Source organism: Lynx canadensis, chromosome A2 (assembly GCF_007474595.2).
Source record: "Lynx canadensis isolate LIC74 chromosome A2, mLynCan4.pri.v2, whole genome shotgun sequence".
Taxonomy (NCBI): domain Eukaryota; kingdom Metazoa; phylum Chordata; class Mammalia; order Carnivora; family Felidae; genus Lynx; species Lynx canadensis.
In genome coordinates this window covers 98879551-98906101 of record NC_044304.2, presented here as the reverse complement: position 1 = coordinate 98906101, position 26551 = coordinate 98879551, and positions in this window count along the sequence as shown.

The window sequence follows — 26551 nt, the reverse complement described above, 5'->3', positions numbered from 1 at the left end:
GTTATCTGTTTTGATTCTCTAGAATAGTTTTTGCAATTTTTTAAATCTTTAATGTGCCAAAATGTCATAATTTTGTGCAAATATGTGAAGTTGTTTCATCTTGTTTGGCGCACAGTATTCCTTTTCAATCCAAGAGCATGTTTCTTTTTTTTTCAGGTATTATTTCTTTTGTCATTTACTTGAGGGTTTCCTCCATTATCTCTATTTTATTCCTTCAGACTAACCCAGGAGACCCATGCATCATTAAACAGACTTTAGAACTTGCAAATATCTCATCCAGGTCTCTTAACTTCTCTTGCTCACTTTTCATTTATTCATTCCTTGTGCTCTGTTCTGTAAGGACACTTGCCCCAATTTTCAGCTCACTATTCAGCTCTTTCGCTTTTCTTTTCTCTGCTCAACCCTCCACTGAGTTTGTTTTCCTAATAAACTTTATTATTGAAATATAACACATATAGAGAAAAGTGCATAAATCCTAAGTGTACAGGTTGATGAAACTCACAAAGTGAACACACGTTTGTAACCCTCACAGACAAAAAAAGAGGACAGCACCAGGAAAGTTGCCTTTGCTGCTTTAATATATAAGGTGTATTTTTCTGTTGTGGTAACTTAGTGAAGTGAAAGAGTAAAAATAAAATGGAACTGCTGTACACCTCTTTAACTTAGTTTGCTATTCTGGCCAAGTGTTCCTTCTGTTAGCGCCTCCATTCTGTTCCTAAGGCAAAGAAAAGTTTTGTTCAAATGAGATAAATATGAGATCTCGATAAACATCTACTTTACTTTGGATGCCTGGGTGGCTCAGTCAGTTAAATGTCTGACTTCTGCTCAGGTCATGATCTCATGGTTTGTGAGTTCAAGCCCCACATTGGGCTCTGCATAGACAGCTCAGAGCCTGGAGCCTGCTTCTGATCCTGTGTCTCCCTCTCTCTCTGCTCCTCCACCACTCATGCTCTGTTTCTGTCTCAAAAATAAATAATCATAAAAATTTTTTTAATTAAATAATAAAAAAAGATCTAGTTTACTATGATATTGCTGGCAAAATTCCTAACTATTCCCTCTTGCTCATATAATCGTTCTCCTCACACTTCCACTCAATATCGTTCATGACTTTTTATGGCCAAACCAAACCAAGTGGAATTTTTTTCTGAGCCACACCCTCTCCTAGAAATCTAAGAATGGCTTATTACACAAGGGCCCTGCCCTAATTGGGAGGGTTAAAAGGAAAGAACTGTTTCCTCTCAGTAAGAGATGTATGGAAATGACAATTCTCCCTGGACCATCAAATCAATGTAGACTGGCCTGCCTGTTTCCTTAGGAATGATCTGGAAGAGGGTGCTTCAGAGGTATACTATCTTCCTAGCTAATGCTAGGAAGCTAATGCTTCTTTCCTAATGCTCTGCCTGCCCCTCTCAAAGTTATCATTCATTCTTCTTGTGGAGGACTGACTGTTTTAGCAGATACTCCCAGAAGGAGAAAAAGCTCAAGAAATTGATCACAACTTGCAGCTCCCATGTGGGTCCAATGAACTCTCAAAAAATATCTAGGTCATTCAGTGGCTGGAAATTTCTGTGATTAGTTCAATTCAGCAGATGTTTATTGAGCACCTACCTTTTTAAAAAAAAACTCATTTAACAAATATTTATTGATGAACTACTCTGCAACAGGCTCTGTTTTAGGAGCTATAGCAGACACAGAAAATAAGATGAGACCTGTGTTGAAGGAAATTGCTGTTTAGTCAGAAGGAAAAGGCATACAGAAATAATGAAAACCTATAACAGAAAAAGGCACTGCCCTGGAGCAGTATAAGCAAATGACCTTGGGAGAGGAAGATCGCACTCAGATCATCAGTAAACCAGGAGGGCTTCATGGAAGATAGCATTTAAGATAAACCTTGAAGCTAGGTAGGAATTTGACAGAGGTGGAGGAAGGAAGAACATTCCAAGAGAGAAAACTGATTAAAGAAAGGCATGGGATTAAAGAAAGGCAAAGGAGTTGCATGTGCCTGGAATGACAGTAGAAACAAGTAAGCAGAAGTTGTTTTTAAAAAAGAGAAGAAATTGGTTTATGGGTACCATACTTCTAGATGGCAACTCTAACCAATAGCCAATGGAGGTTGTAACATCCAAAACAAACTATTTTATAGAAAAGGATAGGGTTTCTGAATAAAAATAAATGATATTTTTGTTAATCTAGTATAGTCTGGATTAAGAGCAAAGTGTTAAGATCAACCTTTTCCTTAAGGAATCTTCTTTTTTTTTTTAAGTTTATGTATTTACTTTGAGAGAGATAGAGAGAGTGTGAGTGGGAGAAGGAATAGAAAGAGGGAGAGGGAGAATCTCAGGCAGGCTCTGTGCCTTTACTGCAGAGCCCAACACAGGGTTAAATCCCACAAAACTGTGTGATCAAGATCATGACCTGAGCTGAAATCAAGAGTTTGGGCACTTAACCAACCAAGCTACCCAGGCACCCCAGGAATCCTCTTTTTAATAAATGGATTAGAGGAAGAAAAATGTTGCCCACTTCCTGTAGGTAAAATATATGGATAAGCTAAGTTAAGCATTATTAAACAATTAATTCCAGCTAAAAGGACCATGGAAGACTTTGTAAAAAAATACAGATTTAAGCAGGGTTTTGAATGATGGGGCAGGGGCTGGAGAAGATGCACATGGGAAGATCAAGCTCCCAGTTCTATTTATAATGCTCATGGAAGAAAGCACGGAGATCATGGGCAGTTGGTGCCTATGGAATCACTTGCTCTCCATAGACATAAGCTATGGGAGCACTCTGGTCCAATTAACTGTGAATATCAAATGAGCTTCCCATTAGCTTCAATTGCTATGATTGATAGACATTTTGTGAATCCTGTGCAATCCTCCAGGCATTTAAACAGGGCTTTCTTTATCTTCTGTAATCATTATTACAAAATAATACCATGTGTGGCCCCATCCCTATAATGTGGGGGACAAAGGAGAGAAGGTGGGTAAGGCTTCTGGGAGAAGTGGATGATGACTTTAAGATCCCAAGGTCAAGATGAAGGTAGAGAGAGGGAGGGTATCCCAAGCAAAGAGACTGGCAGGTAAGAGTGGCAAGACAGAATTTTGTAGAATCAAGAAGTGTCAGTAATTCTGGAGGACTGAGGTAGAGGAAGATTAAATAAAGGGAGTATGAGCCACATCCAAGGTCTTGTATCCACCCTAAGAAGTTTAGCTCTTATCCTAAAGGCAATGGGAGTCATCAAAGCATTGTCAATGGGAGCAAACTTTCACTTCAGAAAAACCCCTCTGGCATCTGGAAGAAAGAAATGAGTGGTAGGAGGAAGGAGGAAGGAGGAAGGAATGCACCTTCCATTGCAGTTTCACAGCCGCAGCCGAAGCAAGGTGGGCCCACATCAGAGTCTGGTAACGAAGACTTGTTTTTAAGAGCTGGAGAACACACTTACATTTCAACCGCCTGGTTATGTCGTTACGGTCTCTCAACACCCCTGGTTTGTCAGATCATTGCTCAAGCCAATTTCTTAAATCAAAGGGCTTAGGAATAAGAATATCACATACACTGAGGAAATTTTACTTTAACTTTCCTGAAATTGGGAAACCAACCTCTTGCACAGTTCAGCACATTCCTCAAAGCTGCTCTCACTTTCCTGCCTGGCTGCATCAGGCAGCAAAGAGGGCTTCGTTGCTAAGACAACCCCATACAAGGCCCTCCACACTACGCTGCCCTCTGCTGTGCTCTCTGGCTTAAACCCTTTGGGATTGCTTGGAAAATTACAACTAAAACTAGCGATGCTACTTCTTCACTTACCTTTCTCAGAAATCCTCCTAGACATCCTGTTCTATCAACCATGTTATTTCTGTGTCTGTCTCTCCAGCCCCTAAGTCTTTTTCTTTGAAAGGAAACATGGACTTTCCATTCAAATTAGGTTTCGTTTTCTGATATTTTCAGACCTTAGTTGCTTTAATTCTGTTTGTTTCAAACCGGTCCAAGGAAGGAGTGGAAAGGGAAGGGGAGAGGATGCATCTGATCTAATATATGTTGCCCAGGCCTAAATGTTATGAGGCATCCAGGTACCAAACCTAAATGCACTTCCTTGTTAAAACATATGACACCATATGTTAAATAAGAGCAATATAGTACATTTGGATTCAAAAAAGGTATTTGGCAAAGTTTCAGTATAAGGAACAAGGTGAAGAAATGGGGAATAGGTAAGTTTGTGTGGTTAGCATGATCCAAATTTGACAACACCCAAAGAGTGTTGATTAATGAATTGCTGACATCTTGTAGGAAGGACTCTAGTCTTAACCCCATCCTATTTACCAAATTCATAATCACTTGGATAGCAACATATACTATTAATTTCTTGAATGAGCCAGTGCAACTAGTGCAATGCTAGGAACTTAGTAATTGCTCAATCAATGTTGAATTTAATGGAGAGGAAACTATTGATACTTTACCTGACAGAATCACAACTGGGCTGAAAGAAAGTAAAAACACAAATACAATAATATTGAAAAGGGATAGATTAGTTTTGTGCTCTTGGGCTCAAATAATCAATGGTACAAGTATATGATTGAAAAAGCCCAATTTAACATGTGATTTAAAAATTAGGATTTAGCTGACTACAAGACATGCATTAATAGGTTGCTTTTCTCTCACAACAAAACTAATGCAGGCTACATAGCATCATATACAGATCAAGGGAGATAACAGCCTATTTGCCACCGAGCTGTTTAGACATCTTGAAACTGTGTTTCATACTACACTCTGCATTTTAAAAGATTATTAATCAAGAAACTGTGCCCAGATGAGAATATGTACAGTGGAGGTCCTATGAAGAAAACGTAAAGACATTTGGATTATTTGCCCATATTACAAAATAAAATTTATGCCAGAGTTTGATGGGAGTCTTCATGATAGCTACCTTCACATGTTTAAGACTATCATGTACAAGCAGGATTCAAATTATTCTTCGTTGCTCTAGAGAGCTTAGCTTAACTTAGCTTAATTATGAGTTTGAAAGAGGGAAAATAAAGTAAATTTTGGCTGTAGATAAGAAATAATCCCTTAGCAAATAAAATGGTCAACAAATGAAACAGTGAGTGTTTCAAAGTAATACTGAAAAGCATGTTTCTTTTAGAGAGAATTATTACATGAAATAGATTGTTGGATTTTAAAAAGTACTTTATATTTTGAAGTCCCTTTCATCTCTAAGACTTCCTGATTATGATCATAGTTATGTTGTCTGAAAGGAAAAAACCAAAGTGTTAAACCACCACAACCAATTAATCGTCATGCAGGCCAAAATGATGCTCAGATTTAAGAAATCCTAGCTCAGAGGAGCCTGGGTGGCTCAGCCAGTTGAGCGTCGACTCGGATTGCAGCTCAGGTCATGATCTCAGGATTGTGAGATTGAGCCCTACATTGGGCTCCACACTGAGCATGGAGCCTGCTTAAGATTCTCTCCTCTTCTCTTTTCTCTCTCTCTCTCTCTTTCACTCTCTCTCTCATAAATAAATAAATAAATAAATAAATAAATAAATAAATAAAAGGTGGGGGGCACCTAGGCTACTTAGTTGGTTAAATGTCCGACTTCAGCTCAGGTCACGATCTCACAATCTGTGAGTTCGAGCCCCACAACAGGCTCTGTGCTGACAGCTCAGAGCCTGGAGCCTGCTTCAGATTCTGTGTCTCCCTCTCTCTCTGACCCTCCCCTACTCTCTCTCTCTCTCTCTCAAAAATAAATATTTAAAACTTTTTAAAAAGAGAGAAATACTAATTCAGTTAAATGTCACAAGTATTTTGGGATTACTTCCTTTGTACTAGGCACTTTGTAGGTGCTGACTTTATAACTCAAGCTTACAATCTTGTGGTGAAGAATGATCTAAGTAGATAACTTCAATATGTTTCCCATAACAGTGCCTGCACATAATAGGCACTTGTATTAGTTTCCAAATACTACTGTAAGAAATGATCATAATTTAGCAGCTTAAAACATCACAATTTTATTAGCTAATAGTTCTGGAGGTCAGAAGTCTGAAATGGACCTCACTAAGCTACTATCAAAATGTCAGCATGGCTAGTTCCTTTTGTAGGCTCTAGGGGAGAATCTGCTTCTTTGCCTTTCCCAGCTTCTAGAGACCACCAGTATTCCTTGGTTTGTGGCCCCATTCTTCCAACTTCAAAGCCAGTGATGTCAAGCACAGTCGTTACACTGCCCTCTGTCTGATTCTCTATTTCCTACCTCCCTCTACCATACTTGAAGGCCCTTATGATTATGTTGGTCCCACCCAGATAATCCAGGATAATCTCCCAATTGCAAGGTCAATGGAATAGCAATAATACCTTTGCCACTGTATTAGTCAGCCCAGGGTGCCCTAATGAAACACCACAGACTAGGTGGCTTAAAAACAGAATTTTTTTCTCATAGTTCCAGAGGCTGGAAGTCCAAGATTAAGGTAATAGCTTAGCTTATTGAGCTAAGAGTTGGTTTCTGGCGAGACCTCTCTTTCTGGCTTGCAGACAGCCACCTTCTTGCTGTGTCCTCACATGGCCTTCTTTCTATAGACACACAAACTCCTGGTGTCTCTTCCTCTTCATAAAGATACCAGTCCTATTAGATTAGGGCCCTACCATTATGACCTTAATTGCTTCCTTAAAGACCCTATTTCTAAATATAGTCACATTGGAAGTCAGGGCTTCAACATATGAATTTGCAGGGGGACACAATTCAGCCCATAACAACCATGTAACTTAATATATTCCCAGGTTCCAGGGATTAGGGAATGCATGTGTTTAGGGGCCATTTTCGTGCCTACCACACTCAATGAATGTTTGTTGAATGAATGACTGAACGAATGCAAAGGCAGGAGTTCTCACAGGGAAGCTCAGAAAAGATCCTTAGGTCAGCTTGGTATCTAAGGGAAGGATTTCTAGAAAACTAACTGTGGATGAATATAAAGTCAATAGGGAAAAGAGTAGGAAAGAATATTAAGCATCACACAGTCCAGTGCTCAATTTACAAACAAAAACTGAAGGGTAAGGGAGGTTAAATGATTTGCTATTGGACCTGTTGATGAGAACTTAGACAAGGGTGTGAGCCTCTGTTTCATCATCTACAAAATGGGGTAGTAACAGCTTCTACTTCATATAATTATTGTTGAGTTCAAAAAATAAGTGTGCTTGGAATAGTCTCTTGTGCATAATAAATACTCAGTAAATGTAGGTAACTACTATTATTATCATTATTATTACTATTACTAGCAACTTCTAATGCTCTTATTATAAAATGGTTGAAGACCTACCCGCTGACTGGTGCTGAACTAGTACCAAGACACAGAAATAAACAAGAGTTTCCACCACTGTGGACTTCAGTCCACAATGAGTCACAAGCCTAAATGCCTATGATGGCCACACAGGCATCTGTGATCTCTGTGAGTGAAGTGAGCCAGATGGGCCTATGGCAGGAAAAGGGCCCATGTCTGATGTATGTGTAGCACCTACTGAGTTCCAGCCAACTCTTGCCTCATAGCGCCTAGCCCAGCGCTATCAGATATACCATTTTTTCAAGGGAAGCTGCATATCTGAGTGTATATATATATATATATATATATATATATATATACATATATATATATATATATATACATATATATATATATAATAGCAACTCTTTACACTGGCGACTCCTATCACAAACATCTGTGGACCAGATTTGGCCCATAGACTACTAGTTTGCAATGTCTAAGGTGAAGAAAGGACTTGACTGATTAACCAGCAGTTCTTAACCTGGAGTCCTAGATAGAATTCAGAGGTCTGTGAGCCTGTGTGGGGGAGGAAAAAACCTATATTTATTGATGTAACAATTTGCATATCTCTTATATGCATATCTCTTATATGCAATTGCAATATCTCTTATTTATGTTTCTTTTTATTAAATAGCAGAAAATAAATTACATATTTTTCTAACCCCTAGTGGAAATTTAGCCTCTCCTTAATTACAAATATCAACAGACCACAGGAGTATTAGGAGTACCTGTAACTATCACCCTTGGAAACCACAAATATTTTTACATCACATTGCAGTGTTGTAGCATCTCAAAGTATTTTCTATGCTCATCACAGCTTTGCAATTACAACAATTTATAGATCCACTGTAGGTCTTGTTGTTTAATTGTATAATGTATTTAATGTGTGTGTGTGTGTACATATGTATACATGGCACATATAATACCGTATCATGAATTTGCTTTTATTCTAATATTTTGATAACTATTTCATCATGTTCGTTTATCTTTGCAATACTTTTTCATTTTATGAATTGAGAAAGATTATTCTGAGAAGGGTTCCCTATGCTTCACCAGCCTACAAAGGAGTCCATGACATGCACTACACACACCCCTACACACACACACACACACACACACACACACACACACCAAGAACCCTTGAATGAGGGCTCAATGAGGGAAATGAAGGATAAAGGCGAGACAAAAGACTTCTCCAAAAGCAATACTCATAATTGTGCATCTTGGTTTGCTCTTTGATAAAGTATTAGTATGTGGCCATGTGGCAACTGCCAATCCCTAACTGTCACTTCAGCAGTAACATTAATTCTTTTAGTCCTCTCAGGTACTACAGTTAAGTCTAACTTCAGCTACCGGGAGTGACTGAGTCTTGGTGAAACCCAAGCTTACTGTTGTCAAACTTGATTATTAAAGTGTGCCGCCTTAGGAACCGCATCTTGTTCAGTAAACAGGTCATGCTGGAACTTCAGCAGTAGTTACAGATAAACTTTTTTTGTTTAGGTCTTGCTGGGCTGAGGAGCTTTTGATTGTTTGCTTGCCATCCCATTCAACCAAAGCCTCTCTCTGCTGGTAGATGTGGCTGGTTACTTTCCCGGTCTGCGAAATGTGTTTGGCCTGCTCCAGTCTGGGCTGTCTGCTCTGCTTGCTGGGTTTTGCAAATCTGAGCTCAGTTGTGGGTTTATTTAGTTCCAGGAGAGTGGGTTGGCTTTTCACATTCCTAGGTCTCGTGTGTCTGAAGACCTTCAGTTTGGCTTTGCGAATGATCCTATGGTGTAACCCTAGCTCCTAAATGGTAACATAAGTTTGGTAATAATAATAAAACAGAAATAGGGAGCTATCAGAGATTATTAGTACTGGCATATGAATTAAACCATATTGTAACAAATCTGTTTCAAGGGTAATAATCTTAGTTTGGACAGAACTAAATTCAAGACCTCAGCCTCGCTGGCATTTTCCACATCCACTTCCTCTAAATATAAAGCTTTCCAGCTAACCTTACATGATGCATGCTCTCAACTAGTTTTCAGATAGTCCTCTAAAAGGAAGTCATTTCTACCAAACTCTGCTTTCAAATGTCCTGATTTTTTTTTTGAGTTCCAGGCAGCTGAATGCTCCCAAAGTCATAAATAAGAGGGCCCCCATACCTATGTATGGTCCCCAAGGGCAGAAATATTTGTTTTGTTCATCGTGGTATCTCTAGCTTGGCACAGGATAGGTGTTCAAAAAATATTCGTTGGTTTAATAAGTAAATGAATCAATGCAACATGAATTAAGTATAATTACAATGCTTATTTCAATAATTATTGAAATGATTATTTAAGACACCATTTAAAAATATTCATAAACTCCTAGGTTCTATAAAAGTGAATAAACTGGTTTCACTAGTGCCATAAACCATGGTTAACCTCACACCCTCCTTCATGTTATATGAACTCTAATAGTTTCTTAGTTATATAAAAGCCTATTGGTAAGCAAAACTGTGTATTTGGTATGTTTTTATTGATGCCATTCCATTCTCCTTTTATCAATGCTGCCCTGTCTTGGGGGTCCCAATTTCCAGTGGCTCAGAATCCTTACAAAATCTGGTACATTTGATATAATTCACTTAGAAGATAGTTCCGTCCTTACTCCAGACACTGAACATCTCCAAGCATTGCTTCCCTACCATCAAAATTTATCTTTTTTTTTTTTAATTTTTTTTTTAACGTGTATTTATTTTTGAGACAGAGAGAGACAGAGCATGAACGGGGGAGGGTCAGAGAGAGGGAGACACAGAATCTGAAACAGGCTCCAGGCTCTGAGCTGTCAGCACAGAGCCCGACGCGGGGCTAGAACTCACGGACTGCGAGATCATGACCTGAGCTGAAGTCGGCCGTTTAACCGACTGAGCCACCCAGGCGCCCCAAAATTTATCTTTTTATGTGCTGTTTATTCTCCGCAGTACAAAGCTAACCTGAAAAGCTTTATATATGTAGGTATGTCTCAGCATGTTATTATTTAATGTAATATCCTTCTTGGTTGGTGCATGTGTCTTTCATTAGGGGCAAATACTTCAGCCATCCTGGCTAAATGGCAAGAGAATATTGGCTTTTCTGGGACCATTACATATTGTAACACATTGGCAGCTACCTACTTCATCTGTGCATAAATCCAGCCCTGGTAATGCATGCAAAGGCTTATTTTGCCTCTGTCCCACCCAAGCATTCTGGGACACTTGGGCAAATTGTTCACTGTCTCTTGAAAAGGGAGGATAGAAGTGGCCCAGATAAACCTAAGAGAGCAATGGTTCTGGTTGTCTAATATGCTTCATATGAAATAAAGCAAGTTAAATGAGAAATCTGTAAGAGATGCTAATGTTTTCTCACCTCACTTGACATCAGACTTTGACAATAATTTAGGAGCCATAATAATTTAAGAGCCTATATATATATATATATATATATATATATATATATAATCTCACAGCTCACAGTATATAGGATTTATGAAGACAATAAAATGATGATTGAAAAATGGCCAAACTCACATCTACAAGGACAGCTATGTAAATCTTCCTGAACCAGAGGTTATATATGGCATAGTGTGTTCTGATAACTATTTCTACTTCCTCCACTGTCAGGATCTTTGACATCTAGAATGACTTTTCAGGCCACTTATTACTGGTCATACAGTTCTGATGCAGGTTTCAATACGTCTAGCCTGAGCTGTCTGAGTCTTCAGTCTCATCAGGATTATCATCTTCACTACGCATTAATGGGAAGGAAGTTCTAAATTGACATTTGTTGTAGAGGAATTACTTCCTACTTGCGATTCCTTCAAAATGCAAAAGTATGGACATCAGGATACTCCCTATGTACTAACATTAAATATGCCTGTCATGAGCTTGGAATGCTATTACCCAATCATTCTCTGTCCTGCCTAGTGTAGGCACATATACACATCTTTGTTGGTGAGAGTAATGCTAAATTGCTACAGCAAAGAGACCTCCTCCCCCAAAAACTTACTGGCTTAAAGAAACAAATAAATTGACTTCTTGGTCATGTACTGGCCTGAGGTCAGAATTGCTGGCAGGTATTTCTGCTGCATGGTGATCATTCGGGAACACAGGTTGAAGGTGGCCCAAGAAACCTAGTAACACCCTAAATTCCATGTATGAACTTAAAAATAGACCAAAAACTGGTAGTTTTATCACTTTATAATTTAAAACATGATTCATAAATTGACTTATCTCTTTACTCTATAAATTTGACTCTAAAAAAAAAATCATGGCATGGTGACTATTTTTAACTTCACATGTAGTGGGCAAACTTGATGAAACCATACAGAATCGTCTTTTTTTTTTTTTTTTTTTTTTTTAGCTCTACTGAAAACCAAATAAATGAATCAAAAAACTTATTTCTTGTATATAATTCTTCTGTTTAATACAAAATGCCAAGGGTTGATAACAAAGGTCTAGGTTTTTAATGTCTTATTTGCCATCATGTTACTATGCCACTGCCAGGTTGTCCGTTTTGTAGAGGGAGCTAAAATTTAAAATATAAACAAAGGCATGAGTTCCTTTGTGTTCCATTTTTGTTGACACTGGATTTTTCTTCTGAACAAAAATAAAGCCTTTCCCCCCACCATAAGTAGTGACTTTAAATTGACCAAAAAGGAAAAATAAAAAGACAGTAATGTGTTGTCATATGCCAGGAGACAGTGGTGACAGTTTTTATTTTTATAGTGCATTGTGAAAGGCATCTAACAAAAGAAGTTTGAGGGACTGCTAAGAATAAAATACATTTAAATGTCTCTGGCTTCCTTTTAAAATATGACTAGAAGGATGATCAGCATTTATCTCTGAGGGATAAATAGAAAGTCAAGAAAAGGAAGTCAGCTTACAAATGAGCATATTTACCAAACCCAGAAAATAACAAAGTCATGCTCTTCACCTTCATTGAATACAAATTTGCTTCTGTCTGTGGAAAGCCACGATACTCTATTCGCTAGAACTGTCACGTGGTTTCTCTCCTTGGCTAGATGTTTTGAGCAAGTAGACCCACAGCAGCTGAGCAAACACACTGGAGTTATATGTAGCTCAAGACCACCGCAAAGGCTGCTGGAGGAGGACAGCACAGCCACCCTGTGGAATCTGGGGAGTGGCTTCTGAGAATGAGGTGGTCTCAGGGGCATCAGAAGCCTGTTATGGACGCTGTGCCAAGATGCTGAGACTCCCAGATCAGCAAGGTCCCCCAGATCAGGTTAAGTCTGGGGTCCCCTGCCTGCTTCTGTCAGACAGCCAACGACTCTCGGTGTTAAGTCCCAGGGAGCTGCTTCTCAGCCCTCCCACGGCTGTCTCACAGTAGTTTTGGCCCAGATCATTTCCTGCTACATTTCCTTTCTCCATCGCCATGTAGAAACGTGTGATGGGGCATGAAAAATAGTATTGCGAGCCAAATAACACACTCTATTTGAAAAGATTGGTTTGGTATCCTCAAATAAAAAATAATTTTGCTTGTAATTTCAAATGCTAGACTACAAACTTGAAAGAAACCCAAATGACCACAGGATGGGGTGGTATAGACTACAACGTGGTAGAGAACATTAAAAGGAGATATGGTAAGAGCCTGGGAAAAAGGGTCCTTAATTAGAAGGTGTGGCTCTGGTGTTGGGCTTGAAGGCATTTGACTATAGTCAAGGCCTTTCCATGACTCAAAAGTCTGAGGGGAGGTTAGTTATACATAAAATCTCTGCTTACACTGTCTCTAAAAATTAATTATACCAAAGTATACTTTTTCATTTGTATTGTTGACAGTCAGGATGTGGCCTCATATCTTGTAGTATATCCAACATTAACAGAAATAGTTACAAACTAAGGTTATCAAATATACACGTATATAGCTAATGCAAAATATTCTTGTCAGGTAATTCCGTTGGAAAGCATTCTCTTCTTCAATAGCGAGTGCATATGTGTGCACACACACAGAGCACTCAAGGAAGGACTGAAAAGAGAGAGATGAGTAAGGAAAAAGAATGCAGAAGTGGGGCAAAATTGGAAATCCAAACAAATTTATACCTGAAATGATGTGATTAATAAAGTAGCCAAGGAATTGTCCTCCAACGTGAAAGTAACACAAGAACAGAGTCATTTTCCAAAGCTCCATAGAGAATAAGAAAGTCATTTCACTGTGTGAACTACCAACAATATACACAACACTAGCTCTCTTTTCTAGTCATAACAAAAATTACTTGAAACATATACAGAGTGAAGGAAAGAATTTTGGTTTTGAATATTGAGAATTTAAAAAGAGAGAAGTTATTTCCTCCGAAGGCTGAAAATCTAGCCATATGTATATACACACACACACACACACATATATATATATATATGCATATATATATATGTATATATATGACTTTATAAGTTAAAATTATTTTTTCCTCCTGTACTTTGAAAGCCTGAAATAATTTAATCTTCTTGCAATTTTTTTAAAAGAATAGACATAAACATTCACATTATTGAGCATATATTTAATGGAGATGAAGAGCAAGAAGAAAATTTTTAATGGAGGCATTTTTGCCAAAAAAAGATTTGAATGAATTTCATGATGGTTTAGAAAAATAGAGTAGGGCATGTTCCATGTAGATTAATGCTGTTTGGAAAGTTAGAGGCTAGATTTTAAATCCATTATATGATAATGACAAGTTATTTTAAGTATTGTTATTATATGCTGTTAATAAGGTAAACAAATTCATAAACTGAACTTTCCTTCTTTCATCATAGAAGAATTCAAAAATGTTAATGCCTTGAAAGACAAATAGGAAAGGAGATTAGCCTAGATTAAAGGAAACTAGAGAGACATGACAATCATATGTAACGTATAATCCTTGATTGTATCCTGAAACAAAAATAACTGCAGTTAACTGTATTTTGTGAAAATTGGAGAAATTTGGATACAGACTCTTTATTAGTTATTTATTGAATCAATATTAAATTTTTTGGATGGTTTTGTAGAGTATCTTAATTCTTAGAAAATACATGATGAAATATTTATGAGAAAAGCGTCAAGTTGCTTTCAAATATACCTACAGATATAGACATACGTGTGTGTGTGTGTGCGTGTGTGTGTGTGTGGAGAGAGAGAGGTAAAAGCAAATGTGGTCAAATGTAAACAATTGGTGAATCTGGATAAAGAATATATGGGTTTTCATTGTACTATTCTTTTAACTTTTCAGTTGATTTGAAATTGTTCAGGACAGTGGGTTACTAAATAATAGATGAGAGCTATTTCACTTTTTAGCAGTATTTCAGGTAATAAATGAAGAAAGGATGATAGAATTAGTCTGTCTCCATTTTGCAATCCCTAATGTGCTCATGAATCTAAGCACTGAGCATCAATGGTCATGAAAGGAAAGACAGTCGGATATCATGTGCCTTTTAAGAGAACACACCACTAAGATCATACCACTGCTGGGGCACTTGGGTGGTTCAGTCGGCTAAGCATCCAACTCTGGGTTTCAGCTCAGGCCAGGATCTCACAGGGGATGGAGACCTGTATTGGGCTGTGCACTGACAGCATGGAGTCTGCTTGGGATTCTCTCTCTCTCTCTCTCTCTCTCTCTCTCTTTCCCCCTCACTTGCTCTTTATCACTTTTTCTCAAAATAAATAAATAAACATTAAAAAAACAACACACACCACTGTTGTAAAGTGGTCTTGACAAGAAAACAGGTATCAAACCTGAGTTAAACTTCTAGGTTAGCTTTTCTCAAACATCAGGAAAATCAGAATCACCTAGAATCATGGTTAAATCACAGATAACTGGACTACAAGCCCAGAGTTTCTAATTGGACTAAGGCTTGGATGAGGTTTCAGTGATTTGCATTTCTAACAAGTTCTCCAGTAACGGTGAGACTGTGGTCTGGGACCACCCTTTGAGAACAACCTTTTCATATCAACATATTAATTTACAAGAACTACAGATGACAGAGCGATGTGAAATAATACCATAGGGATGCTTTCAACAAAAGGGGACTGTGGGTAAGCAAAGGAAAAAACAATCTGTGTTCTTACATGCATTGCAATTTAAGCACAGGCAAAAGGGGAACCTGTAGGTTAAAAGAGATTTAAAAAACGTACCAATCAGGGGCGCCTGGGTGGCTCAGTGAGCGTCCGACTTCGGCTCAGGTCGTGATCTTGCTGTCTGTGAGTGCGAGCCCCATGTCTGGCTCTGTGCTGACAGCTCAGAGCCTGGAGCCGGAAGCCTTTTTTGGATTCGGTGTCTCCCTCTCTCTCTGCCCCTCCCCCGCTCATGCTCTGTGTCTCTCTCTGTCAAAAATAAACATTAACAAAATTTTTTTAATGTACCAATCAATTGCAATATGTAAAATTTTACTTGGATTCTTATTTAACTGTTTTTTTTTTTAAATGTTTATTTATTTTTGAGAGACAGAGACAGAGCGTGAGCAGGGGAGGGGCAGAGAGAGAGAGAGGGAGACACAGATCTGAAGCAGACTCCAGGCTCTGAGCTGTCAGCACAGAGCCTGATGTGGGGCTTGAACTCACAGACCGTGAGATCATGACCTGAGCTGAAGTCAGACACTTAACCGACTGAGCCACCCAGGCACCCCACTGTTTTTTTTTTAAAGCATTTCTTGGGGCGCCTGGGTGGCGCAGTCGGTTAAGCGTCCGACTTCAGCCAGGTCACGATCTCGCGGTCCGGGAGTTCGAGCCCCGCGTCGGGCTCTGGGCTGATGGCTCAGAGCCTGGAGCCTGTTTCCGATTCTGTGTCTCCCTCTCTCTCTGCCCCTCCCCTGTTCATGCTCTGTCTCTCTCTGTCCCAAAAATAAATAAACGTTAAAGCATTTCTTAACATTTATGAGACAATTAGAAATTTGACCATTAACTGGATAAATTCTGGTTAATTTTTTAGGTGTGTTAGTGGTATTATTATTATTTTTTTTTTTTGCAAAAGAAAGTTCTTTTTAGGTGTACTTCTTTTGAAGTTCTATTTAGATGAAAATTTTAAATGTACATATTCAAATATTTACAGATAAGAAAAGTCAGAGGGGAAAAACGAAATAAATAAATAAATAGCTTGGTAGCTTCACTGATTTTTATTCTCCACAAGAATGTTTTTTTAGTCTTGCTTGTTTCATCATTAATATTCCTGTCTAGCTTTTTAAAAATCCTCCTTTTCCCCTATGATGACTCAGTTCTTGGACATCTGAGATGGCCCTCACAATTATTTTCATGGTTAAATTCTCTTTGCATTGGTGCCAGTATAAGTCTTTCCTGAATCCAGAGTACACATGTATTGATTTCCTCATTATTTTGACATTTTGAAATGTCAAAATACTAAAATACCAAGCATACCCACATTCAATATAAGTTCCATTTTAATTGCAAGCAAAAATATGAAAAATTATGTTTAGTTTTATTGAAAATACCATATATAGAGTATATGACGAATGTATGCATACCTTAAACAATAACAATGAAAACCACCCATCAACCACCTTCCAGCTTAAGAAATAGGAGAGTGTTGGGGCGCCTGGGTGGCTCAGTCAGTAAGCATCTGACTTTGGCTCAGGTCATGATCTCATGGCTTGTGAGTTCGAGCCCTGCTCGGGCTCTGTGCTGACAGCTCAGAGCCTGGATCCTCTTCAGATTCTGTGTCTTTCTCTCTCTCTCTGCCCCTCCTCTGCTCATATTCTGTCTTTCAAAAATAAATAAACATTAAAAAAAATTTAAGAAATAGGAGACTATCAGTACCCTAGAAGATCCCTAAGTGCCCATCTAAATCACATTCCCCTCCCTGCTCCCTGAAAGTAACCACTAGGCTGAATTTCATGCTAATTAGTCCTTTGCTATATTAGAGTTTTACCATCTAACACTATAGTTCTGTCTGTTTTCATATTTATATAAATAGAATCATACTATATGCATTCTTCTGTGTATTGTTACTATTTTACATTATGTTTTTGAATTTCAGTCACATTGGGGCGCCTGGGTGGCGCAGTCGGTTAAGCGTCCGACTTCAGCCAGGTCACGATCTCGCGGTCCGTGAGTTTGAGCCCCGCGTCGGGCTCTGGGCTGATGGCTCAGAGCCTGGAGCCTGTTTCTGATTCTGTGTCTCCCTCTCTCTCTGCCCCTCCCCCGTTCATGCTCTGTCTCTCTCTGTCCCAAAAAAATAAATAAACATTGAAAAAAAAAAAATTAAAAAAAAAAAAAAAGAATTTCAGTCACATAGAAATGTACAGCAGTGGGGTGCCTGGTGGCTCAGTGGGTTAAGCAGCCGACTTTGGCTCAGGTCATGATCTCACAGTTCATGGGTTTGAGCCCCATGTCATGCTCTGGGCTGACAGCTCGGAGCCTGAAGCCTGCTTCAGATTCTCTCTCCCTGTCTCTCTGACCCTCCCCTGCTCATGCTCTGTGTGTGTGTGTGTGTGTGTGTGTGTGTCTCAAAAATAAGCATTAAAAAATTTAAAAAGAACAAAAAAAGAAATGTACAGCAGTAACCCATCCATTTTAACTGCTGTATAGTATTCATTTATTCATTTGTATAGATATTCCAAGATTTATCAGTTCTTGTGTTGATAGATATTTTACCTCTTCCTTTCTAAATTTTAAACTTTTTAATTTTTTTAAGTTTATTTTATTTTGAGAGGGAGAGAGAGAGAAAGAGAGCAGGGGAGGGGCAGAGAGAGAGGGAGAGAGACAGAAATCCAAGCAGGCTCCACACTATGGGGAGCCCAATGTAGGCCTCGAAACCACAAACCCGTAAGATCATGACCTGAGCTGAAACGAAGAGTTGGATGCTTAACCAACTGAGCCATGCAGGTGCCCCCAAATTTTAAACCTTTTTATTTGATAGCACTATTACCTCAATTACAAAATTACAGTAAAATGGCAATGGGAAGCTGACTTATTGAAGTCAATTCTTGCTGACTTTTGTGGAATGACTCCAGTGTTTCCATTAATCCCGGCGCTGGCTTTTGGAACCTTTCTTTATTCATTTACTCTGTTTCTTCTGAGGACATCATTTTGTCTTGATTTTTCTGTGTCTTCTGATGTCACTTTTGGTATGTTATATTTTCCTAGTTAAAAGTTATTCTATTCAGCCAGATTTTCAGATATATTTTCAGAGCTGAGTGTTCCCTTTCAATCTTTTTATTTCCTTTGTTTCTGCCATTATTTCCCTGTTAACATTTCTTCTTTCTTTCTTTATTTTTTTGTCCTTTTTAAATTAACTTTCCTAATGTTTTGTCTGTTTTATACTTTTAAAGGAGTTTTTACATTTCTGTATTAGTACTATATTTTCTATATTCTAAATCACGAATTATCTTGTTTTTAATTCCTTCCATTTGCTTTGCTTTGCTTTTTTCCAGCCAGGTGCCAAAACTTTATTACTTATTTACTCTTTAGATTCTTCTACTAAAATTATTTAGAGCTATTGAATTTTCCTCTAAAGACTGCTTTAGCTGTATCCCATGTTTTGATAGCTAGCATTCTCATTATTGTTCTTTTGTGGAAAAATTCTGTGATTTTAGTTTGAATTTCTTTGTTGACCCAGAAGTTGTTTAAAAGAGAACTTCTAAAATTTTAGGCAAAAGAAATTTTTTTCATACTTAGTTGAGAGTATATGATTTCTTCTAAAAATTATTTTAATGTTTATTTATTTTTGAGAGAGAGAGAGAAAAGGGTGTGAGCAGAGCAGGGCAGAGAGAGAGGGAGACACAGAATCTGAAGCAGACTTCAGGCTCTGAACTGTCAGCACAGAGCCTGATGTGGGGCTCAAGCTCATGAACCTTGAGATGCTTACCTGAGCCAAAGTCACATGCTTACCCAAGTGAGCCACCCAGGGGCCCTTGTAGTTTATGATTTCTGGTGTATACTCAGAAAGCAGCTGAAAATATTTTCTATTTTCAGGGTGCAGCTTTTGTGGTAATATATGTATCAGATCCATCTTATTAACTATTGTTTTTAGGTCTTTATATGCTTACATACAGATTTCTCATCCATTTTGCCTGCCGTTAACTGTGTCTTCTTTCCAAGCAAATGGCAGAAGTGTTCCACCTGCCTCCTTTCAGTTAGAGATGGCTGTACTGATTGCTCTGGATAATAAAATGTGAGCAAAAGCAGCATGTGGCACTTCCAGGGAGGGGCCTTTAAACACTGGTGCACTATTTATTTACCCTTTAGCTTGCCACAGACCCAGAAAAGGAATTTGTAATGAAGGAGACTTCATCAGTCTGTGTCCCTCAGTGAAGAAGGCATTGAGAATAGGCCCCTGTTCACCCATGATGGACATGTCGTATAAGCAAGAATTTAATTTTATTAGTCTAAGCTGCTGAGAATTGGGGACTGTTTGCTATTTAGCAGGATACGCATAACCCAATTCACATGAATACAGCAAGTGTACAGCAGGGTTCAAGGTAGATTGATTAAGCAGCTTGGTATGTCATCAAAGACTCAAATATTTCCACCTTTCACTCTTGACTTCAGCTTCTCACTGATAACAAGGGGTGCAGCAGTTCTAGGACTTATACTCAGAACGAAATAGCAAAAACAAGAAGAAAAAGCATATTTTCTCTAGCTCTCTCTTCAGAGACGGGAAACTCCCTGATGCAATCCAGCAGAGGGCCCTTTATACCTCATTGACTAGAACTGTGTCCCAAGCCCATTTCAGAACCGATCACTGGCAAGACAGATGGAATTTTCATGACTGACATAGACTAATGGTCTAGGATAAAATAGATGCTGGGGTAACAATCAGAATGTCTTCTACTGAAAGCAAATAATCTGTATTAGTTTGTTTACATATGTAGGAACCATTATTTTTAAATATTTTAATAGTTAAAAAAATACACTCTAGAATTATCTTGATAAATATAAAACATAAGAAATGTAAAACAGTCATTAATTTTCTCCAAATTCTGAATTTAAAAAATTTTGTTTCTTTGGTGATAGTTTATATATTATCATTTTTATCTCACATAGGCCTTTTATTTATAAATATATCTACTTACATGCTATGAATAAAAACAGAAATAGTAAAAATATGTAAATTTATAACCCAGGATAAGCAATGATCAGAGTGTATTTGTATATTGGCAAATATATATTTCATGTTACCTGAGAAAGACAATAAGTATCACTTTAACCAAGGTTCCCACACTTTCTGACAACTCAGCTAAGTTTGGCTCTTTTGTTTTACTTGGCTAAAATATTTATTCTTGTCCAGACATCAATCAATTACCATGTTTGTTATCTCCTCAGACACTGCTCATGTTCAGTTTATTTACTTATAGCAAATGGTAGATAATGTTAATGATACTGTGGAATTTTTGTAAGTTAATGACCTTAGATTTCAATTTCCTTTGAAGTTTTAAAAAATTTTAGGGGTGCCTGGGTGGCTCAGTCAGTTAAGTATCTGACTCTTGATTTTGGTTCGGGTCATGATCTCACAGTTCTTGAGTTCAAGCCCCACATCTGGTTCCACCTCCTCACTGACAGTGTGAAGCTTGCTAGGGATTCTCTCTCTGCCTCTCTCTGCCCCTCCCAGGTCACTCATGTGTGCACTCTCTCTCTCTCTCTCTCTCTCTCAATTGCTTTCTCAAAATAATAAACTTAAAAAAATTTTAAATCAAATTAACAAAGATTTTACATTTAAATTAGTTAAATTTTTTTGTTTTATTACCTGAAGTGTAACATGGGCATTAAAAATTATTTTTTGGTTTTTATTTATTTTTGAGAGACAGAATGAGAGCAGGGGAGGGGCAGAGAGAGAGGGAGACACAGAATCTGAATCTCACTCCAGGCTCTAAGCTGTTGGCAGAGTCAGATGCGAGGATGGAACTCTGTGAACCACTGAATCATGATCTAAGCTGAAGGAGGACGCTGAACCGACTGAGTCCCCCAGGCACCCTGTAACATGGGTATTTAAAATTACAGTCTTTTCATTGGTGATATATTCCCATTGAATGAAAGGTAATTCAGAAACTTTTAAAAGCATTTAAATACAATGGGTTCATATTAGAATCTAACAAACAGTTGGCAAAAATCACTCCCAAACTAGATTATAAGCTCTTAGAGGATAAAAATCAAGGCATAAAGCTGCTGCATCTGGTATACTAAGGCTCAAGAAATACCTGTTGACAATATGATGAAATGAGAAATAATCAATTTTTTCAAATTAACTACTTTTTATTGAAATAGCTATCCATATTCATGTTTTTAAAAAATGAGGCAAATATTACCATTTTCTTTCAATTTACTTAGAGACTATGCAAACAGGTATAGGCTAGTAGTTTACAAATGGGGGTGTACTATACAGTGTTTTACACCTTTGTTTTTCACTTGGTAAGATATTTCAGAGATCATTTCCCATTAGTACATAAATCTTTTTAATACGTCATATCTTTTTGTATGAATAGATCTTAATTTAACCTGCACCCCATTTATATGTGTTGAGGTTATTTCCAGTCTTTTGTTTGTATAAGCAATGTTGCAATGAGCATCTATTTTTGCACACTTGTATACGCGTATCTGTAGGAGAAATTCCTAAAAGGGAGGTGTGTGTTTTCACCACTTTACAAAGCAATGATATGAGTCAGACTTGCCATTTTTAAGACATTATTCAGAGGATATATCCACAAATAACTAACTCTAAAAACATTACTTGATTAGTAGGAAGATATAAATGTTGAATGAACCCTGTTCTTGTATGAAAACACATCTCTATTTTTATCTCACCACTTTTTCTGGTGAGTTCAACCAGTTGCCATTACCACAGGATGATTTACTCATGATTTTCAACATGACTTAATTAATTTGGGAGGGTTTAGAGATATTTCATACACTTATAAATATGAGAATAAGTGACTATTAAAAATAACAAAATAAATACCACTATCAGGAATGTGTGAGAATAAAAAGAGTAGTCTGAAAAATAATGTTTTTCAAATGCTCCTTGTATTTCCTTTGAGGCTCATCTCTCCTAGGATTACTTGGTTATTTGTTTTAATGTTTTATGGGTCCTTTGTGAAATACTGAAGGTTACTGGATGTATGACTTAAGTTTTGCAAATCAAATGTTTCTTTAAAATTCAACAAATTTTCAATGAGGTTTAATTAGGCAGAGAGGTGGTTCAGAACTCATTTTAAAACATGCATGATAATTAGGGAACATCAAAGAGTATTGTTACATTCTAAACAGGAAACAACCAGATGTTAATGATTTAACAAATTCTAAACATTATCCCACAGTACAGAGAACTGAAGCTTTGTTTTTTTAAGACAAGTGTAGATTAAGTAGACGATTTACTCAATTCCTCTTCTCAAAAAATAGCTTCACCAAAGACAGCATCTATCATTGCAAGGTCGAAGTTCATGGAATCTAGAGCTGAGAGACCATAGGTATCTTCCCATCCACCAGCAAATGAGAACACAGAGTTGGCCAATGTCATATTTGGTTACCAACAGTCTGAACTAGGACACAGTTTCCCTGGCTCTTAATCTATGTCACTTTCTACTATATTGTGCTGCATCTGCGTTGAGGTATGTAAAAGACCTCACAACACTAAGTTTACTGTGGTATGTAATTTTTTTCAATCGACCTAAAAAAGTCTTTATGTTGAAAATCATGGATAAATTATAGAGATACACCAATGAATTAGGGAGAAAAAGTTTCTCTCAGGAGCCCACGTTCTGGTGGGAAAAGGGCATACCCATGATTAGAAAACGCACTAGGGAAGAATTAGAAATCCTGCTTGGGCTGATTAGCCTTTCTCCCCTGGGCTTGCTAGGAGTGATGACATGTGTGTCCCATTATGTCATTGTTGCCATAAGATCTACCACATTTTAATTACAATCATAATCTCTTACACCCTTTACAGATTTTAAAACATGTCTCCATTGCTGTGTGCGATCCTCACAGTAAATTGTGAGGCATACGTTGTTATCTCCACTTTCTAATTAAGAAACCCACCCTTACAAGGGAATGACTTGCCCCAAACCCCCCAGCCAGAAAGAGGTAGAAGTGGGACTGGAACCCCAGGCTTTCTGGTCTTTGGTCCAATGAGTTGGCCAATATAAATCAACCTGAATTTCCCAAATTCCAAATATTTAGTTTTCTGGGAATTCTGAGGTTACTTGAGAAGGGAGATCCTTCAGTGGAAGTTTGGGTAACCTAAATTTCCAAATTATAGCATGCGTTCTTGGAAGAGGAAAATAGTAGCGCCCAAAAGTTCCATGGAAGTGCTTGTGGCTATGAGTGAGCTGTGAGGACTACATTTTGCTAGAAGCATGAAACCACAGTCAGCTTTGAGCTCCTCAGTTTGTTTGTTCCACTCCTTGTCATGGGGATAAGGAAACTTGAAAATAAAATATAACTGAAATTGAATGTGTCTGGAAAGAAGTTTACCAAAATGTTACCAGTCTCTGGGTGGTTGGGTTACAAGTTAATTTTATTTTCTTTTTCTGCATGTTCCCATATTTCCTACAATAATTATATTACTTTTATAATCAGAAATTATATAATTCACTGATAGCTATTTAGAATTCCCAACCTATCCAAAAGGGAAATTTGTACTTTCTTGAGCTGGATACTTAGATGGACAGATATTTGGAATCTCTACTGACAAATACATCCTTTAAAAAAAATCAATCTGTGAGTAAGCTATAGAATTCATCTATCTATCCACCCATTCTTCTAACAAATATTGATTGAGCACCTACAATGTGTCAGGCATACTTAGACACTGGGACAACAGCACTGAACAAAACAGATAAAAATCCTTGCCTTCATGGGTCTTCCATTTCAGAAAGGGAGAGAGACCAAAAAATGAGTATGAAATGAGTATAATATAATATGTTAAATGGTGCTAAATGATAAGACATAAAATGAAGCAAGGAAGAAGAAGGGAGTAGTTGGGTGGGAGCATTTTGGATAAGGCATCCAGGGAAGGCATATCTGAGTTGGTGACCTGTAAGAAATGAGGTAGTGAGCCTGATGGATTTCCAGAGGAAGAGAAATCCAGGTAAAGAGAGTAGCGACTGCAAAGGTCCAGGACAGGAATATACTTAACATGTTCTACAAAGGTGGCAAGGGTATCTAGAAGATAGTGAGGAACAGGCCAGAGTAGAAGATGCCATCAGCCAGAAGGGAATACAATCTGACTTGTATTTTAGGATCATTTTGGCTGCTGTGGTACCGATGGGTGGAAGGCAAACCCGAGGCAGAAGCAGGGAAGAAGATTGGAGGAATACTGCAAACCTCAGCAAGTGGAGTCAGTGGCTTGATCCAGAGTGGCAGGAATGAAGGTCTTCAGAAGTAGAGAGCGCCTGGATATGCTTTGAAGGCAGGGCTACTGGGATTTGTTTATAGATTGAATGAAGGTTGTAAGACAGTCAACAGTGACTCAAAAGTTTCCAATTGAGCAACTAGAAAATTGTGTTGTCATTTCCTAAAATGAGGAAGATCATGGGAAAAGCAGATCTGAGGTGGACAAAATCAGGAGCTCACTTCTGGACATGCTAAAATTCAGATGCCTATCCTATATCGAAGTAGAAATATTGATTTGACACTTGCATATACTGTCAAGTTGGGAGTTGCCGGGAGTTGAAGGGAGTGGTTTGAGCTAGAGATATAAAGTTGGGAGTCATGAACATCCATCCAGATGACATGTGAATCCAAGAAGCCAGATGGGAGCAACCAGGAGCAAGTGAGAGCAGATAAGAGCAGAGACCCAAGGAGAGCCCTGGGTCCCACCTACATAGAGAGAGCAAGGAAACAAGAACCAAGAGACAGCCTATCCTGCCCACCAAGTGAAAACCCAGTTTCAACAAAGAGGACATGCATCAGGTGGTGATAAGTCAAATGTAGCTTAGAATTACTGTGCCTCAGTATTCAGTTATTTCTCAGATAAATTTGAGTAGTGTTTGTTCCAGGGATTAACAATTCTTAATGATTCTGCCAGAAGAAAAACATTTTAAAGCCCATAGTATCACTTCTTGGCATTTTGGCTAAGATTGAGTGTTGAGGCCATGGTACAATGAAAAAAAAAGAAAGATGGGAAACATGGATGGGAGGACCAGCTCCACCATTTATTGGCTGTGTGACCTGAGAGAGTCATTTAGCTACTTCAGTTCTAGTTTCCCACATCTGTAAGATGAAAGCAATACTAGCTATCTCATTCCATTACTATGAGGAATAATGGGAATAAAATCTCTATCGTTGTTTCTAACAAACAAGAGACACTCAATAAATGTTAGTTTCCTCTTTGTTATTAAATGGCATATTTGTTGAGGGCAGTGTGATGGATAGAAATATGGGTAGACCCTATACTATATTTTAGGCTCTATAAAATTGGTCCTTGGTGACCCAAGTCCCTATTGTCCCCTCTTTCTATATTACTCAGGTGCCAAATATATGTCCCTTGCTAAACTTTAAACTTGGCTTCTCGAGCTAACAAACACCAAGCTGAGGAAGGTTTATAAAATAACTAGCTCATGTTCTCCACATTCTTAACATCACCAAAGCAAAGAAAGGCTTAGGAACTGTTCCAGAGCAAAGAAGAATACAAAGACATGACAAACACATACAATATGTGCTGCTGGACTGGATCCTGGACTTTTGGGGGCAGGGGGGCTGCTGTAGAGGACATAATAGGGACAACTGACAAAATTGGAATATGGACTGTATACTTGAATATATATTGTTAATATATTAATAATATTAAATTCCCTGAATTTGATAGCTGTGCATGGATGTCTAAGGGAATATCCTCTATTTAGGAAATGTCACTAAAGCATTTCAGAATAAAAATTCATCAAAAATTATTATATATAGAACAGAGAGATAGAAAATGAAAAACAAACCTAACAACATGTTAGAAGTTGGTTAATCTGGGTAATAGGTATACAAAGTATCTTTGTATTATTCATGCAACTTTTCTGTACATTTGAAATGATTTCAAAATAAGAAGTTGAAAATATTACTTTCTGGGGTATGCTGTTAATTACTTCATGCAAAAAGCTTCTTTCCCAGGGGTGCCTGGGTGGCTCAGTCGGTTGAGCCTCCGACTTTGGCTCAGGTCATGATCTCGCAGTCCGTAAGTTCAAGCCCCGTGTCGGGCTCTGGGCTGATGGCTCAGAGCCTGGAGTCTGCTTCCGATTCTGTGTCTCCCTCTCTCTCTGCCCCTCCCCCATTCATACTCTGTCTCTCTCTGTCTCTAAAATAAATAAACGTTAAAAAAAAAATTAAAAAATA